Below are 1,587 nucleotides of genomic sequence, written 5' to 3'. Positions count from 1 at the left end.
TAACCCCAGCACATTGGGAGGCTGAGGCAGGTGGATTGCCCAAGGTTGGGAGTTCGAGACCAGCCTGACCAGCATGGTGAAACCCCATCTCTACTAAAAATACAAAAATTGGCCAGGCGCGGTGGCTCAAGCCTGTAATCCCAGCACTTTGGGAGGCCGAGACGGGCGGATCACGAGGTCAGGAGATCGAGACCATTCTGGCTAACACGGTGAAACCCCGTCTCTACTAAAAATACAAAAACTAGCCGGGTGAGGTGGCGGGCGCCTGTAGTCCCAGCTACTCGGGAGGCTGAGGCAGGAGAATGGCATGAACCCGGGAGGCGGAGCTTGCAGTGAGCTGAGATCCGGCCACTGCACTCCAGTTCGGGCGACAGAGCGAGACTCCGCCTCAAAAAAAAAAAAAAAAAATACAAAAATTAGCCAGGCGTAGTGGCAGGAGCCTGTAATCCCAACTACTTGGGAACCTGAGGCAGGAGAATCACTTGAACCCAGGATGCTGAGATTGCAGTGAGCTGAGATTATACCATTGCACCTCCAGCCTGGACAACACAGCGAGACTCTGTCTCAAAGTAAGAAAAAAAAGAATCAAATTTCATTTCCACTGATAGTTGTTTCCTGTTTGTATTAAACTTTACTTGGATTTTTAAGTCAAACATCAAATGGAAGAATTGTGACATCCTGAAGTACACTGAAGAAATCTTGAGATTAAAGCTAATTCACATGAAACTTACATGTTGGCATAAGCTGAGAACCAAAATTAAAATGAACTGAACTAATTTACTAAGAAACAAAAGCAATAAAACAAACAAAAACAAAAATTTAAAAACCAGTATAGTGAGCTCATTTGACTGAAAGTGAAACTCCTTTTGTTTTCCAAACTCAGCAAACTGGAAGGGAAAAAAGAACCATAATATACTCAAAACAAACCAATATTTGATTCTTTTCAAGACCGTCTCAGTGAACAATATGTGTCAAAGAGCTGTGGTTAATTGAAATCCATGACTGTACTGTATATTGCAGACCTCTGTACTTTTTTTTTTTTTGAACAAGGTCTCTTTCTATTGCCTAGGTTCCAGGCTACAGCCTCATCCTCCCAGGATTAAACAAACCTCTGACCTCAGCCTCTTGAGCAGCTGGGACTACAGGTGCATGCCACCATGCCTGGCTAATTTTTAATTTTTTTGTAGAGGTAGAGTCTCACTATGTTACCCAGATTGCTCTCAAAACTCCTAGGCTCAAGCGATCCTCCCACCTGAGCCTCCCAAAGTTCTGGAATTACAGGCATGAGCCACTGCACCTGGCTTTCTTTACTCTTAATAGTAACATAGCTATCACCTTTTGCTCTTATCTTGCCAACCAGTATTTAGCAGACATACTTTAACTGATTTTAGAGGTAAATATATGGAAACTGAGAATGCATAAAATGTTACAGAATACACTTTGTGGTCCTGAAATGCTGTGGTATATCCATTAATTAACTCTTGGCTGAGTACCTGCTATGTGCCAGATTCTGTCTAGCACTGTAGTAGGTGCTAGAAATAAAGTGTCTTTTTTTTCTTTCTTTCTTTCTTTCTTTTTTTTTTTTAA

The sequence above is a fragment of the Trachypithecus francoisi genome, unplaced genomic scaffold (assembly GCF_009764315.1).
Source record: "Trachypithecus francoisi isolate TF-2019V2 unplaced genomic scaffold, Tfra_2.0 Lachesis_group6, whole genome shotgun sequence".
Classification (NCBI taxonomy): Eukaryota; Metazoa; Chordata; class Mammalia; order Primates; family Cercopithecidae; genus Trachypithecus; species Trachypithecus francoisi.
The sequence above is the reverse complement of the archived record's forward strand: the minus strand, read 5'-3'. Positions refer to the sequence as shown.